We start from the raw sequence: 16,290 nt of genomic DNA on the forward strand, positions 1-16,290 counted from the left end.
TTGTTCCCCAGTGTCAGAGGAAGAGTTGTCTGATCCCCCCATTTATTTCATACTAGCTGGGGAGCCCGGCGTTGCCGGGGCTGTTTTGGGGCAGGCGGTTTAAATCGAGTGCCAGGCTTTGGGGCCCTGTCTGTGTCCCTTTGTGAATCTGGTGCTGGGCAACATTTTAAATCGAGTGGCAGGCTTTAGGGCCCTGTGTGTGTCCCTGTCTGTCTACCTTTTAAAAGCTTGCAAAATGAAAGTGAAACTACTTATGGCTTTGGGGCCCTGTCTGTGTCCCTTTGTGAATCTGGTGCTGGGCAACATTTTAAATCGAGTGGAAAGCTTAGGGCCCTGTCTGTGTCCCTGTATGTCTCCCTTTTAAAAGGTTGAAAAATGAAAGTGAAAGTACTTATAAAACGTTTTTGGTAAATCTTATGTTACTTTTAAAAGAGATACTAACTTTGAAAGTCGTTATAGCTGGAAGCTGAAGTCATTTGAGCTGGAAGCTTAGTGAAAGAATGGCTGCCACATCCCCGAGATGAAAACGAATAGTCCCGCCCTCACACACACCGATTGGCCAACCATCAGGGGACCGTACTGTAGGATTGGTCAATCGTGACGGAACAGGATTGGTGGAACCTTGATGTCAGTCAATCAATGCTAGCAGATAATGAGTTTAATTTTGAAGGTTTTTTGCTGAAGGTTTTTTGCATAAGGCGCGAACACTTTTCGTCCGACTGAAAAGTAAATATGCTTAAAACCGTCTCTGAAGCGTAAGCTTTCTTTGGAGGTAACGCGCGCGTAGGTACGCCCTGTAACTTTCGAGCGCATAGCCCGACAGACGCACAGGCGATGACAGAATGACAGACAGAATGACAGACAGAATGACAGACAGATGTACCGATTCAAATATATAGATAAGACACAAACATAGGGTAATCATTCAGAATCACCTCACAGATTGACACTGAGATAAATTAAGCGGGAGATACAGAGAGCAATGGGACATATGGCGGAATGGACAAGAGAGCTGGAGAAATAAGAAACGGCCTGAGAGTCCAGAAGACAGTGACCGGAAGCTGATAGACATCAGTGAGTGGGGGCGAGAAATTGCGCCAGCATTCGGTCCCGTGGCTTAGCTGGTCAAAGCGTCTGTCTAGTAAACAGGAGATCCTGGGTTCGATTCCCAGCGGGGCCTATTTTTATAGAATCTCCAGGGGTGAGTTTCTTCTCGTGTGAAAAGGCTACAATTCTTTTAAATGTAACTGTGCCTGCACCAGTTCCCATTCTGGATGAAGGCTCCAGTGGCTGCGAGGCCTCCGTTGAATTTCACCGCTTCTGTATTTCTGGCGGTGCTGATTTTGGACTCTTCATCAAAAATCCATGTTTCCTAAGCAGTGCCATGCGATACTTTGCAGAGCTCCAGTTGTTGATGTGTGGTGCCGTGCTCGTATAGTGATTAATAATCTGCATTCTGGCCGCAGCAACTTCGGCTCCAAACCGAAACATAACGCAGACTTTTCTTCCTTCCACAATCAATAGCTCTCCTTTACTTTCCCCCTTCAATTTCATTATAATTTTCCTGCGGTATTTCCTTAATCTAACATTCACTTTCAGCCACTTAAACTGCTAAGTGTGCTCTGCTACCACCACTCTTCCTGGGCCACATGTCCCATACGCCCCAATCTGAGTTGGTGCTTTGAAACCAGTCGATACATTTAGACCTGCGAGACCTCCCGACAGTCAAGCTCTGCGAAAGCAGAGCCGGCCTTCGGAACCAATGCAGCCCGATTCAGAAAATTCCTTGGGAAATGAAGCTTCAAACTTTTCAAACAAATCGTTTTATTGACATAATAATACAAGTTTTACAGAGAGAGACTTGTACAACCTCAGTGGTGCAACTCAAAACTCAGAATGTTCAATTCTTCTGCTTCGGGAGAGGGAGAGATGAATTATGAGTTGGTGTCCTCCTTGATTTTTTTCTGATCAGTCTTCCAGATCTCCACTCCGTTTGTTTGTCTCCTGGACTGTCTCCTGGAATGTGTTCTGCTTTTCACTTTAGAATGGCTGCTCTTGTACCATTGCTGCTGACAGAAACAAGCCTTCCAGTGACTTTCCATTCTCTCTCTCCCACGGTTACACAGACTGATGCTACCGGACAGCAGCGAGTGTATGGGAAGGTACCTCAGAGACTGTCGAGGCCTCCTTATCTGGAGCTTCCAGACAATCTGCAGATAACTTTTGGAATTCGGTCAGCAAACCTTCTTGAAGTAAGTGATCCAGTTGTCTCGGCAATCCTTTAGTTTCCTTAAAACCGGCATTGAAAATTCCAAAATCCTCCAAGAGGGAGCAGATTGAAGAAAATAAATTATTTGAAGTAGTTCATTATCATAATGAGATAGCCCGCTGCGAGCAGGGCTCGAACCTGCGCGAGGAAATCCCATTGGATTTCAAGTCTAACGCCTTAACCACTCAGCCATCGCAGCCGCGAAAATGTCAGCTCCAAGATACTAAGTTCTCAAATCGCTGACCCTGTTTATTGTTGGCGATGACGGTTTCGTGATATTTAATTTGCTGCAAATTCAGCAAGTCCAGAAGAATCGCAGCGATCATTACAATAAAAGAAAACTTCCGATATTTAACGGTATGTAAGATGTTGAGAACAGTATGGAATATTCTGCAGGGTAATGAAAATAAACAGCAGAAACATTGTGTTCTGCTCCCACATGACACAGATCAGCCACAGCCTCTGCTCCCTGCCCGCCGGCTGCAGAAACCTTGTCTCCAGATTACAAACTGATTCTAGGTCGGAGATAAATATTCAGGGTAGAGCCTAAACGCAGCGGGTGGGATCAAATAATAAAGCAGTTATTTTAGACCAGAGACAGCGATAAATGTCCTATATTGCTCACATGCATCAATTTGTGAATCTGATATTAAATGGGTTTAAATACAGTGGGGGGATTTAAAGTAGATTCGGGGTCAATAGTTTCCAAGTTGATCTTTCCTGTGTCTCTCTTGCCTCTCTGCCCCCTTCCTCCCACAGGCTGCCGGTTTTTAAACCTTGTTTTAAATCTGCTGCTTGCTGGACCAGTGCATTCCACAGTCTCACAACCCTTTCTACAAATACCCTTTCAGTGCTTGACTTCTCTGCTTATTAGTTATGAATCACCTTGAGGTGCAATGGTGGCGATTGTGACGTCAGATTAAAAGGCAGGCTATTGGAAACACGTTGGAGTCACAGTTTCTTTTGCACAGAATTGAAACTGAAACTTTTAAGCTGGAATATTGTATTTGCTGCATCACAGTAAACAATATCGTGGTATAACTGTTGGCTTATTTGTTCCCCAGTGTCAGAGGAAGAGTTGTCTGATCCCCCCATTTATTTCATACTAGCTGGGGAGCCCGGCGTTGCCGGGGCTGTTTTGGGGCAGGCGGTTTAAATCGAGTGCCAGGCTTTGGGGCCCTGTCTGTGTCCCCTTGTGAATCTGGTGCTGGGCAACATTTTAAATCGAGTGGCAGGCTTTAGGGCCCTGTGTGTGTCCCTGTCTGTCTACCTTTTAAAAGCTTGCAAAATGAAAGTGAAACTACTTATGGCTTTGGGGCCCTGTCTGTGTCCCTTTGTGAATCTGGTGCTGGGCAACATTTTAAATCGAGTGGCAGGCTTAGGGCCCTGTCTGTGTCCCTGTATGTCTACCTTTTAAAAGGTTGAAAAATGAAAGTGAAAGTACTTATAAAACGTTTTTGGTAAATCTTATGTTACTTTTAAAAGAGATACTAACTTTGAAAGTCGTTATTGCTGGAAGCTGAAGTCATTTGAGCTGGAAGCTTAGTGAAAGAATGGCTGCCACATCCCCGAGATGAAAACGAATAGTCCCGCCCACACACACACTGATTGGCCAACCATCAGGGGACCGTACTGTAGGATTGGTCAATCGTGACGGAACAGGATTGGTGGAACCTTGATGTCAGTCAATCAATGCTAGCAGATAATGAGTTTAATTTTGAAGGTTTCTTGCTGAAGGTTTTTTGCATAAGGCGCGAACACTTTTCGTCCGACTGAAAAGTAAATACGCTTAAAACCGTCTCTGAAGTGTAAGCTTTCTTTGGAGGTAACGCGCGCGTAGGTACGCCCTGTAACTTTCGAACGCATAGCCCGACAGACGCACAGGCGATGACAGAATGACAGACAGAATGACAGACAGAAGTACCGATTTAAAAATATAGATAAGACACAAACATAGGGTAATCATTCAGAATCACCTCACAGATTGACACTGAGATAAATTAAGCGGGAGATACAGAGAGCAATGGGACATATGGCGGAATGGACAAGAGAGCTGGAGAAATAAGAAACGGCCTGAGAGTCCAGAAGACAGTGACCGGAAGCTGATAGACATCAGTGAGTGTGGGCGAGAAATTGCGCCAGCATTCGGTCCCGTGGCTTAGCTGGTCAAAGCGTCTGTCTAGTAAACAGGAGATCCTGGGTTCGATTCCCAGCGGGGCCTATTTTTATAGAATCTCCAGGGGTGAGTTTCTTCTCGTGTGAAAAGGCTACAATTCTTTTAAATGTAACTGTGCCTGCACCAGTTCCCATTCTGGATGAAGGCTCCAGTGGCTGCGAGGCCTCCGTTGAATTTCACCGCTTCTGTATTTCTGGCGGTGCTGATTTTGGACTCTTCATCAAAAATCCATGTTTCCTAAGCAGTGCCATGCGATACTTTGCAGAGCTCCAGTTGTTGATGTGTGGTGCCGTGCTCGTATAGTGATTAATAATCTGCATTCTGGCCGCAGCAACTTCGGCTCCAAACCGAAACATAACGCAGACTTTTCTTCCTTCCACAATCAATAGCTCTCCTTTACTTTCCCCCTTCAATTTCATTATAATTTTCCTGCGGTATTTCCTTAATCTAACATTCACTTTCAGCCACTTAAACTGCTAAGTGTGCTCTGCTACCACCACTCTTCCTGGGCCACATGTCCCATACGCCCCAATCTGAGTTGGTGCTTTGAAACCAGTCGATACATTTAGACCTGCGAGACCTCCCGACAGTCAAGCTCTGCGAAAGCAGAGCCGGCCTTCGGAACCAATGCAGCCCGATTCAGAAAATTCCTTGGGAAATGAAGCTTCAATCTTTTCAAACAAATCGTTTTATTGACATAATAATACAAGTTTTACAGAGAGAGACTTGTACAACCTCAGTGGTGCAACTCAAAACTCAGAATGTTCAATTCTTCTGCTTCGGGAGAGGGAGAGATGAATTATGAGTTGGTGTCCTCCTTGTTTTTTTTCTGATCAGTCTTCCAGATCTCCACTCCGTTTGTCTGTCTCCTGGACTGTCTCCTGGAATGTGTTCTGCTTTTCACTTTAGAATGGCTGCTCTTGTACCATTGCTGCTGACAGAAACAAGCCTTCCAGTGACTTTCCATTCTCTCTCTCCCACGGTTACACAGACTGATGCTACCGGACAGCAGCGAGTGTATGGGAAGGTACCTCAGAGACTGTCGAGGCCTCCTTATCTGGAGCTTCCAGACAATCTGCAGATAACTTTTGGAATTCGGTCAGCAAACCTTCTTGAAGTAAGTGATCCAGTTGTCTCGGCAATCCTTTAGTTTCCTTAAAACCGGCATTGAAAATTCCAAAATCCTCCAAGAGGGAGCAGATTGAAGAAAATAAATTATTTGAAGTAGTTAATTATCATAATGAGATAGCCCGCTGCGAGCAGGGCTCGAACCTGCGCGGGGAAACCCCATTGGATTTCAAGTCCAACGCCTTAACCACTCGGCCATCGCAGCCGCGAAAATGTCGGCTCCAAGATACTAAATTCTCAAATCGCTGACCCTGTTTATTGTTGGCGATGACGGTTTCGTGATATTTAATTTGCTGCAAATTCAGCAAGTCCAGAAGAATCGCAGCGATCATTACAATAAAAGAAAACTTCCGATATTTAACGGTATGTAAGATGTTGAGAACAGTATGGAATATTCTGCAGGGTAATGAAAATAAACAGCAGAAACATTGTGTTCTGCTCCCACATGACACAGATCAGCCACAGCCTCTGCTCCCTGCCCGCCGGCTGCAGAAACCTTGTCTCCAGATTACAAACTGATTCTAGGTCGGAGATAAATATTCAGGGTAGAGCCTAAACGCAGCGGGTGGGATCAAATAATAAAGCAGTTATTTTAGACCAGAGACAGCGATAAATGTCCTATATTGCTCACATGCATCAATTTGTGAATCTGACATTAAATGGGTTTAAACACAGTGGGGGGATTTAAAGTAGATTCGGGGTCAATAGTTTCCAAGTTGATCTTTCCTGTGTCTCTCTTGCCTCTCTGCCCCCTTCCTCCCACAGGCTGCCGGTTTTTAAACCTTGTTTTAAATCTGCTGCTTGCTGGACCAGTGCATTTCACAGTCTCACAACCCTTTCTACAAATACCCTTTCAGTGCTTGACTTCTCTGCTTATTAGTTATGAATCACCTTGAGGTGCAATGGTGGCGATTGTGACGTCAGATTAAAAGGCAGGCTATTGGAAACACGTTGGAGTCACAGTTTCTTTTGCACAGAATTGAAACTGAAACTTTTAAGCTGGAATATTGTATTTGCTGCATCACAGTAAACAATATCGTGGTATAACTGTTGGCTTATTTGTTCCCCAGTGTCAGAGGAAGAGTTGTCTGATCCCCCCATTTATTTCATACTAGCTGGGGAGCCCGGCGTTGCCGGGGCTGTTTTGGGGCAGGCGGTTTAAATCGAGTGCCAGGCTTTGGGGCCCTGTCTGTGTCCCTTTGTGAATCTGGTGCTGGGCAACATTTTAAATCGAGTGGCAGGCTTTAGGGCCCTGTGTGTGTCCCTGTCTGTCTACCTTTCAAAAGCTTGCAAAATGAAAGTGAAACTACTTATGGCTTTGGGGCCCTGTCTGTGTCCCTTTGTGAATCTGGTGCTGGGCAACATTTTAAATCAAGTGGCAGGCTTAGGGCCCTGTCTGTGTCCCTGTATGTCTACCTTTTAAAAGGTTGAAAAATGAAAGTGAAAGTACTTATAAAACGTTTTTGGTAAATCTTATGTTACTTTTAAAAGAGATACTAACTTTGAAAGTCGTTATAGCTGGAAGCTGAAGTCATTTGAGCTGGAAGCTTAGAGAAAGAATGGCTGCCACATCCCCGATATGAAAACGAATAGTCCCGCCCACACACACACCGATTGGCCAACCATCAGGGGACCGTACTGTAGGATTGGTCAATCGTGACGGAACAGGATTGGTGGAACCTTGATGTCAGTCAATCAATGCTAGCAGATAATGAGTTTAATTTTGAAGGTTTTTTGCTGAAGGTTTTTTGCATAAGGCGCGAACACTTTTCGTCCGACTGAAAAGTAAATACGCTTAAAACCGTCTCTGAAGCGTAAGCTTTCTTTGGAGGTAACGCGCGCGTAGGTACGCCCTGTAACTTTCGAGCGCATAGCCCGACAGACGCACAGGCGATGACAGAATGACAGACAGAATGACAGACAGAATGACAGACAGATGTACCGATTTATATATATAGATAAGACACAAACATAGGGTAATCATTCAGAATCACCTCACAGATTGACACTGAGATAAATTAAGCGGTAGATACAGAGTGCAATGGGACATATGGCGGAATGGACAAGAGAGCTGGAGAAATAAGAAACGGCCTGAGAGTCCAGAAGACAGTGACCGGAAGCTGATAGACATCAGTGAGTGGGGGCGAAAAATTGCGCCAGCATTCGGTCCCGTGGCTTAGCTGGTCAAAGCGTCTGTCTAGTAAACAGGAGATCCTGGGTTCGATTCCCAGCGGGGCCTATTTTTATAGAATCTCCAGGGGTGAGTTTCTTCTCGTGTGAAAAGGCTACAATTCTTTTACATATAACTGTGCCTGCACCAGTTCCCATTCTGGATGAAGGCTCCAGTGGCTGCGAGGCCTCCGTTGAATTTCACCGCTTCTGTATTTCTGGCGGTGCTGATTTTGGACTCTTCATCAAAAATCCATGTTTCCTAAGCAGTGCCATGCGATACTTTGCAGAGCTCCAGTTGTTGATGTGTGGTGCCGTGCTCGTATAGTGATTAATAATCTGCATTCTGGCCGCAGCAACTTCGGCTCCAAACCGAAACATAACGCAGACTTTTCTTCCTTCCACAATCAATAGCTCTCCTTTACTTTCCCCCTTCAATTTCATTATAATTTTCCTGCGTTATTTCCTTAATCTAACATTCACTTTCAGCCACTTAAACTGCTAAGTGTGCTCTGCTACCACCACTCTTCCTGGGCCACATGTCCCATACGCCCCAATCTGATTTGGTGCTTTGAAACCAGTCGATACATTTAGACCTGCGAGACCTCCCGACAGTCAAGCTCTGCGAAAGCAGAGCCGGCCTTCGGAACCAATGCAGCCCGATTCAGAAAATTCCTTGGGAAATGAAGCTTTAAACTTTTCAAACAAATCGTTTTATTAACATAATAATACAAGTTTTACAGAGAGAGACTTGTACAACCTCAGTGGTGCAACTCAAAACTCAGAATGTTCAATTCTTCTGCTTCGGGAGAGGGAGAGATGAATTATGAGTTGGTGTCCTCCTTGATTTTTTTCTGATCAGTCTTCCAGATCTCCACTCCGTTTGTCTGTCTCTTGGACTGTCTCCTGGAATGTGTTCTGCTTTTCACTTTAGAATGGCTGCTCTTGTACCATTGCTGCTGACAGAAACAAGCCTTCCAGTGACTTTCCATTCTCTCTCTCCCACGGTTACACAGACTGATGCTACCGGACAGCAGCGAGTGTATGGGAAGGTACCTCAGAGACTGTCGAGGCCTCCTTATCTGGAGCTTCCAGACAATCTGCAGATAAATTTTGGAATTCGGTCAGCAAACCTTCTTGAAGTAAGTGATCCAGTTGTCTCGGTAATCCTTTAGTTTCCTTAAAACCGGCATTGAAAATTCCAAAATCCTCCAAGAGGGAGCAGATTGAAGAAAATAAATTATTTGAAGTAGTTAATTATCATAATGAGATAGCCCGCTGCGAGCAGGGCTCGAACCTGCGCGGGGAAACCCCAGTGGATTTCAAGTCTAACGCCTTAACCACTCAGCCATCGCAGCCGCGAAAATATCGGCTCCAAGATAATAAGTTCTCAAATCGCTGACCCTGTTTATTGTTGGCGATGACGGTTTCGTGATATTTAATTTGCTGCAAATTCAGCAAGTCCAGCAGAATCGCAGCGATCATTACAATAAAAGAAAACTTCCGATATTTAACGGTATGTAAGATGTTGAGAACAGTATGGAATATTCTGCAGGGTAATGAAAATAAACAGCAGAAACATTGTGTTCTGCTCCCACATGACACAGATCAGCCACAGCCTCTGCTCCCTGCCCGCCGGCTGCAGAAACCTTGTCTCCAGATTACAAACTGATTCTAGGTCGGAGATAAATATTCAGGGTAGAGCCTAAACGCAGCGGGTGGGATCAAATAATAAAGCAGTTATTTTAGACCAGAGACAGCGATAAATGTCCTATATTGCTCACATGCATCAATTTGTGAATCTGACATTAAATGGGTTTAAATACAGTGGGGGGATTTAAAGTAGATTCGGGGTCAATAGTTTCCAAGTTGATCTTTCCTGTGTCTCTCTTGCCTCTCTGCCCCCTTCCTCCCACAGGCTGCCGGTTTTTAAACCTTGTTTTAAATCTGCTGCTTGCTGGACCAGTGAATTCCACAGTCTCACAACCCTTTCTACAAATACCCTTTCAGTGCTTGACTTCTCTGCTTATTAGTTATGAATCACCTTGAGGTGCAATGGTGGCGATTGTGACGTCAGATTAAAAGGCAGGCTATTGGAAACACGTTGGAGTCACAGTTTCTTTTGCACAGAATTGAAACTGAAACTTTTAAGCTGGAATATTGTATTTGCTGCATCACAGTAAACAATATCGTGGTATAACTGTTGGCTTATTTGTTCCCCAGTGTCAGAGGAAGAGTTGTCTGATCCCCCCATTTATTTCATACTAGCTGGGGAGCCCGGCGTTGCCGGGGCTGTTTTGGGGCAGGCGGTTTAAATCGAGTGCCAGGCTTTGGGGCCCTGTCTGTGTCCCCTTGTGAATCTGGTGCTGGGCAACATTTTAAATCGAGTGGCAGGCTTTAGGGCCCTGTGTGTGTCCCTGTCTGTCTACCTTTTAAAAGCTTGCAAAATGAAAGTGAAACTACTTATGGCTTTGGGGCCCTGTCTGTGTCCCTTTGTGAATCTGGTGCTGGGCAACATTTTAAATCGAGTGGCAGGCTTAGGGCCCTGTCTGTGTCCCTGTATGTCTACCTTTTAAAAGGTTGAAAAATGAAAGTGAAAGTACTTATAAAACGTTTTTGGTAAATCTTATGTTACTTTTAAAAGAGATACTAACTTTGAAAGTCGTTATTGCTGGAAGCTGAAGTCATTTGAGCTGGAAGCTTAGTGAAAGAATGGCTGCCACATCCCCGAGATGAAAACGAATAGTCCCGCCCACACACACACCGATTGGCCAACCATCAGGGGACCGTACTGTAGGATTGGTCAATCGTGACGGAACAGGATTGGTGGAACCTTGATGTCAGTCAATCAATGCTAGCAGATAATGAGTTTAATTTTGAAGGTTTCTTGCTGAAGGTTTTTTGCATAAGGCGCGAACACTTGTCGTCCGACTGAAAAGTAAATACGCTTAAAACCGTCTCTGAAGCCTAAGCTTTCTTTGGAGGTAACGCGCGCGTAGGTACGCCCTGTAACTGTCGAGCGCATAGCCCGACAGATGCACAGGCGATGACAGAATGACAGACAGAATGACAGACAGAAGTACCGATTTAAAAATATAGATAAGACACAAACATAGGGTAATCATTCAGAATCACCTCACAGATTGACACTGAGATAAATTAAGTGGGAGATACAGAGAGCAATGGGACATATGGCGGAATGGACAAGAGAGCTGGAGAAATAAGAAACGGCCTGAGAGTCCAGAAGACATCAGTGAGTGGGGGCGCGAAATTGCGCCAGCATTCGGTCCCGTGGCTTAGCTGGTCAAAGCGTCTGTCTAGTAAACAGGAGATCCTGGGTTCGATTCCCAGCGGGGCCTATTTTTATAGAATCTCCAGGGGTGAGTTTCTTCTCGTGTGAAAAGGCTACAATTCTTTTAAATGTAACTGTGCCTGCACCAGTTCCCATTCTGGATGAAGGCTCCAGTGGCTGCGAGGCCTCCGTTGAATTTCACCGCTTCTGTATTTCTGGCGGTGCTGATTTTGGACTCTTCATCAAAAATCCATGTTTCCTAAGCAGTGCCATGCGATACTTTGCAGAGCTCCAGTTGTTGATGTGTGGTGCCGCGCTCGTATAGTGATTAATAATCTGCATTCTGGCCGCAGCAACTTCGGCTCCAAACCGAAACATAACGCAGACTTTTCTTCCTTCCACAATCAATAGCTCTCCTTTACTTTCCCCCTTCAATTTCATTATAATTTTCCTGCGGTATTTCCTTAATCTAACATTCACTTTCAGCCACTTAAACTGCTAAGTGTGCTCTGCTACCACCACTCTTCCTGGGCCACATGTCCCATACGCCCCAATCTGAGTTGGTGCTTTGAAACCAGTCGATACATTTAGACCTGCGAGACCTCCCGACAGTCAAGCTCTGCGAAAGCAGAGCCGGCCTTCGGAACCAATGCAGCCCGATTCAGAAAATTCCTTGGGAAATGAAGCTTCAAACTTTTCAAACAAATCGTTTTATTGACATAATAATACAAGTTTTACAGAGAGAGACTTGTACAACCTCAGTGGTGCAACTCAAAACTCAGAATGTTCAATTCTTCTGCTTCGGGAGAGGGAGAGATGAATTATGAGTTGGTGTCCTCCTTGTTTTTTTTCTGGTCAGTCTTCCAGATCTCCACTCCATTTGTCTGTCTCCTGGACTGTCTCCTGGAATGTGTTCTGCTTTTCACTTTAGAATGGCTGCTCTTGTACCATTGCTGCTGACAGAAACAAGCCTTCCAGTGACTTTCCATTCTCTCTCTCCCACGGTTACACAGACTGATGCTACCGGACAGCAGCGAGTGTATGGGAAGGTACCTCAGAGACTGTCGAGGCCTCCTTATCTGGAGCTTCCAGACAATCTGCAGATAACTTTTGGAATTCGGTCAGCAAACCTTCTTGAAGTAAGTGATCCAGTTGTCTCGGCAATCCTTTAGTTTCCTTAAAACCGGCATTGAAAATTCCAAAATCCTCCAAGAGGGAGCAGATTGAAGAAAATAAATTATTTGAAGTAGTTAATTATCATAATGAGATAGCCCGCTGCGAGCAGGGCTCGAACCTGCGCGGGGAAACCCCAGTGGATTTCAAGTCCAACGCCTTAACCACTCGGCCATCGCAGCCGCGAAAATATCGGCTCCAAGATACTAAGTTCTCAAATCGCTGACCCTGTTTATTGTTGGCGATGACGGTTTCGCGTTATTTAATTTGCTGCAAATTCAGCAAGTCCAGAAGAATCGCAGCGATCATTACAATAAAAGAAAACTTCCGATATTTAACGGTATGTAAGATGTTGAGAACAGTATGGAATATTCTGCAGGGTAATGAAAATAAACAGCAGAAACATTGTGTTCTGCTCCCACATGACACAGATCAGCCACAGCCTCTGCTCCCTGCCCGCCGGCTGCAGAAACCTTGTCTCCAGATTACAAACTGATTCTAGGTCGGAGATAAATATTCAGGGTAGAGCCTAAACGCAGCGGGTGGGATCAAATAATAAAGCAGTTATTTTAGACCAGAGACAGCGATAAATGTCCTATATTGCTCACATGCATCAATTTGTGAATCTGACATTAAATGGGTTTAAATACAGTGGGGGGATTTAAAGTAGATTCGGGGTCAATAGTTTCCAAGTTGATCTTTCCTGTGTCTCTCTTGCCTCTCTGCCCCCTTCCTCCCACAGGCTGCCGGTTTTTAAACCTTGTTTTAAATCTGCTGCTTGCTGGACCAGTGCATTCCACAGTCTCACAACCCTTTCTACAAATACCCTTTCAGTGTTTGACTTCTCTGCTTATTAGTTATGAATCACCTTGAGGTGCAATGGTGGCGATTGTGACGTCAGATTAAAAGGCAGGCTATTGGAAACACGTTGGAGTCACAGTTTCTTTTGCACAGAATTGAAACTGAAACTTTTAAGCTGGAATATTGTATTTGCTGCATCACAGTAAACAATATCGTGGTATAACTGTTGGCTTATTTGTTCCCCAGTGTCAGAGGAAGAGTTGTCTGATCCCCCCATTTATTTCATACTAGCTGGGGAGCCCGGCGTTGCCGGGGCTGTTTTGGGGCAGGCGGTTTAAATCGAGTGCCAGGCTTTGGGGCCCTGTCTGTGTCCCTTTGTGAATCTGGTGCTGGGCAACATTTTAAATCGAGTGGCAGGCTTTAGGGCCCTGTGTGTGTCCCTGTCTGTCTACCTTTTAAAAGCTTGCAAAATGAAAGTGAAACTACTTATGGCTTTGGGGCCCTGTCTGTGTCCCTTTGTGAATCTGGTGCTGGGCAACATTTTAAATCGAGTGGCAGGCTTAGGGCCCTGTCTGTGTCCCTGTATGTCTACCTTTTAAAAGGTTGAAAAATGAAAGTGAAAGTACTTATAAAACGTTTTTGGTAAATCTTATGTTACTTTTAAAAGAGATACTAACTTTGAAAGTCGTTATAGCTGGAAGCTGAAGTCATTTGAGCTGGAAGCTTAGTGAAAGAATGGCTGCCACATCCCCGAGATGAAAACGAATAGTCCCGCCCACACACACACCGATTGGCCAACCATCAGGGGACCGTACTGTAGGATTGGTCAATCGTGACGGAACAGGATTGGTGGAACCTTGATGTCAGTCAATCAATGCTAGCAGATAATGAGTTTAATTTTGAAGGTTTCTTGCTGAAGGTTTTTTGCATAAGGCGCGAACACTTTTCGTCCGACTGAAAAGTAAATACGCTTAAAACCGTCTCTGAAGCGTAAGCTTTCTTTGGAGGTAACGCGCGCGTAGGTACGCCCTGTAACTTTCGAGCACATAGCCCGACAGACGCACAGGCGATGACAGAATGACAGACAGAATGACAGACAGAATGACAGACAGAAGTACCGATTTATATATATAGATAAGACACAAACATAGGGTAATCATTCAGAATCACCTCACAGATTGACACTGAGATAAATTAAGCGGGAGATACAGAGAGCAATGGGACATATGGCGGAATGGACAAGAGAGCTGGAGAAATAAGAAACGGCCTGAGAGTCCAGAAGACATCAGTGAGTGGGGGCGAGAAATTGCGCCAGCATTCGGTCCCGTGGCTTAGCTGGTCAAAGCGTCTGTCTAGTAAACAGGAGATCCTGGGTTCGATTCCCAGCGGGGCCTATTTTTATAGAATCTCCAGGGGTGAGTTTCTTCTCGTGTGAAAAGGCTACAATTCTTTTAAATGTAACTGTGCCTGCACCAGTTCCCATTCTGGATGAAGGCTCCAGTGGCTGCGAGGCCTCCGTTGAATTTCACCGCTTCTGTATTTCTGGCGGTGCTGATTTTGGACTCTTCATCAAAAATCCATGTTTCCTAAGCAGTGCCATGCGATACTTTGCAGAGCTCCAGTTGTTGATGAGTGGTGCCGTGCTCGTATAGTGATTAATAATCTGCATTCTGGCCGCAGCAACTTCGGCTCCAAACCGAAACATAACGCAGACTTTTCTTCCTTCCACAATCAATAGCTCTCCTTTACTTTCCCCCTTCAATTTCATTATAATTTTCCTGCGGTATTTCCTTAATCTAACATTCACTTTCAGCCACTTAAACTGCTAAGTGTGCTCTGCTACCACCACTCTTCCTGGGCCACATGTCCCATACGCCCCAATCTGAGTTGGTGCTTTGAAACCAGTCGATACATTTAGACCTGCGAGACCTCCCGACAGTCAAGCTCTGCGAAAGCAGAGCCGGCCTTCGGAACCAATGCAGCCCGATTCAGAAAATTCCTTGGGAAATGAAGCTTCAAACTTTTCAAACAAATCGTTTTATTGACATAATAATACAAGTTTTACAGAGAGAGACTTGTACAACCTCAGTGGTGCAACTCAAAACTCAGAATGTTCAATTCTTCTGCTTCGGGAGAGGGAGAGATGAATTATGAGTTGGTGTCCTCCTTGTTTTTTTTCTGGTCAGTCTTCCAGAACTCCACTCCGTTTGTCTGTCTCCTGGACTGTCTCCTGGAATGTGTTCTGCTTTTCACTTTAGAATGGCTGCTCTTGTACCATTGCTGCTGACAGAAACAAGCCTTCCAGTGACTTTCCATTCTCTCTCTCCCACGGTTACACAGACCGATGCTACCGGACAGCAGCGAGTGTATGGGAAGGTACCTCAGAGACTGTCGAGGCCTCCTTATCTGGAGCTTCCAGACAATCTGCAGATAACTTTTGGAATTCGGTCAGCAAACCTTCTTGAAGTAAGTGATCCAGTTGTCTCGGCAATCCTTTAGTTTCCTTAAAATCGGCATTGAAAATTCCAAAATCCTCCCAGAGGGAGCAGATTGAAGATAATAATTTATTTGAAGTAATTAATTATCATAATGAGAAAACCCGCTGGGAGCAGGGCTCGAACCTGCGCGGGGAAAACCTCATTCGATTTCAAATCCAACGCCTTAACCACTCGGCCATCGCAGCCGCGGAAATATCGGCTCCAAGATACTAAATTCTCAAATCGCTGACCCTGTTTATTGTTGGCGATGACGGTTTCCTGATATTTAATTTGCTGCAAATTCAGCAAGTCCAGAAGAATCGCAGCGATCATTACAATAAAAGAAAACTTCCGATATTTAACGGTATGTAAGATGTTGAGAACAGTATGGAATATTCTGCAGGGTAATGAAAATAAACAGCAGAAACATTGTGTTCTGCTCACACATGACTCAGATCAGTCGCAGCCTCTGCTCCCTGCCCGCCGCCTGCAGAAACCTTGTCTCCAGATTACAAACTGATTCTAGGTCGGAGATAAATATTCAGGGAAGCGCCTAAACACAGCGGGTGGGAGCAAATAATAAAGCAGTTATTTTAGACCAGAGACAGCGATAAATGTCCTATATTGCTCACATGCATCAATTTGTGAATCTGACATTAAATGGGTTGAAATGCATTGGGGGGATTTAAAGTAGATTCGGGGTCAATAGTTTCCAAGTTGATCTTTCCTGGGGCTCTATTGCCTCTCTGCCCCCTTCCTCCCACAGGCTGCCGGTTTATAAACCTTGTTTTAAATCTGCTGCTTG

At 44.9% G+C, this 16,290-nt stretch overlaps 10 non-coding genes across 10 annotated transcripts; 5 read left to right on the forward strand and 5 right to left on the reverse strand.

Annotated features, from left to right (window-relative positions):
- Nucleotides 1-1,106: 1,106 nt before the first annotated feature.
- Nucleotides 1,107-1,180, forward strand: trnat-agu (transfer RNA threonine (anticodon AGU)). The gene has a single exon. It is a non-coding gene; the product is annotated as a tRNA-Thr (tRNA).
- Nucleotides 1,181-2,386: 1,206 nt separating this feature from the next.
- Nucleotides 2,387-2,468, reverse strand: trnas-uga (transfer RNA serine (anticodon UGA)). Its single transcript has one exon. It is a non-coding gene; the product is annotated as a tRNA-Ser (tRNA).
- A 1,948-nt stretch (nt 2,469-4,416) lies between these two features.
- trnat-agu (transfer RNA threonine (anticodon AGU)) lies at nt 4,417-4,490 on the forward strand. Its single transcript has one exon. It is a non-coding gene; the product is annotated as a tRNA-Thr (tRNA).
- Nucleotides 4,491-5,696: 1,206 nt separating this feature from the next.
- trnas-uga (transfer RNA serine (anticodon UGA)) lies at nt 5,697-5,778 on the reverse strand. The gene has a single exon. It is a non-coding gene; the product is annotated as a tRNA-Ser (tRNA).
- A 1,960-nt stretch (nt 5,779-7,738) lies between these two features.
- On the forward strand, nt 7,739-7,812 carry trnat-agu (transfer RNA threonine (anticodon AGU)). Its single transcript has one exon. It is a non-coding gene; the product is annotated as a tRNA-Thr (tRNA).
- Nucleotides 7,813-9,018: 1,206 nt separating this feature from the next.
- Nucleotides 9,019-9,100, reverse strand: trnas-uga (transfer RNA serine (anticodon UGA)). The gene has a single exon. It is a non-coding gene; the product is annotated as a tRNA-Ser (tRNA).
- A 1,927-nt stretch (nt 9,101-11,027) lies between these two features.
- trnat-agu (transfer RNA threonine (anticodon AGU)) lies at nt 11,028-11,101 on the forward strand. Its single transcript has one exon. It is a non-coding gene; the product is annotated as a tRNA-Thr (tRNA).
- Nucleotides 11,102-12,307: 1,206 nt separating this feature from the next.
- On the reverse strand, nt 12,308-12,389 carry trnas-uga (transfer RNA serine (anticodon UGA)). Its single transcript has one exon. It is a non-coding gene; the product is annotated as a tRNA-Ser (tRNA).
- A 1,939-nt stretch (nt 12,390-14,328) lies between these two features.
- On the forward strand, nt 14,329-14,402 carry trnat-agu (transfer RNA threonine (anticodon AGU)). Its single transcript has one exon. It is a non-coding gene; the product is annotated as a tRNA-Thr (tRNA).
- A 1,206-nt stretch (nt 14,403-15,608) lies between these two features.
- On the reverse strand, nt 15,609-15,691 carry trnas-uga (transfer RNA serine (anticodon UGA)). Its single transcript has one exon. It is a non-coding gene; the product is annotated as a tRNA-Ser (tRNA).
- Between the last annotated feature and the right edge of the window lie 599 nt (nt 15,692-16,290).

Source organism: Somniosus microcephalus, unplaced genomic scaffold (genome assembly GCF_052327205.1).
Source record: "Somniosus microcephalus isolate GS21.2 unplaced genomic scaffold, FLI_Smic_1.0 unresolved_chr1, whole genome shotgun sequence".
NCBI classification, from domain to species: domain Eukaryota; kingdom Metazoa; phylum Chordata; class Chondrichthyes; order Squaliformes; family Somniosidae; genus Somniosus; species Somniosus microcephalus.